Source organism: Trypanosoma theileri, assembly GCF_002087225.1.
Source record: "Trypanosoma theileri isolate Edinburgh chromosome Unknown TM35_Tth_15_V1, whole genome shotgun sequence".
Lineage (NCBI taxonomy): Eukaryota > Euglenozoa > Kinetoplastea > Trypanosomatida > Trypanosomatidae > Trypanosoma > Trypanosoma theileri.
This window is the reverse complement of record NW_021639857.1, coordinates 358,589-358,844: the sequence shown is the minus strand read 5'-3', so window position 1 is coordinate 358,844 and position 256 is coordinate 358,589.

Below are 256 nucleotides of genomic sequence, written 5' to 3'. Positions count from 1 at the left end.
CCTGCTGCACCGTGGAGGCACCACTGAAAAGCGTATCCGATCCATCGTACACAACAACGACATCGTTGTCCCGGAGCCTCTCCTTCTCAATGTACTGCATCACCCAATACGCACGATATATATGTGAATACTGCTTATTGTATGCGTAACCAATAGTTTCCGCCGACACATTGGAGAGAATGGCACTGGCCAGCATCCGACACCAACCATGACAGCGCAGCGACTGCGCCACAATGAACCTGACACTCGGAACAGT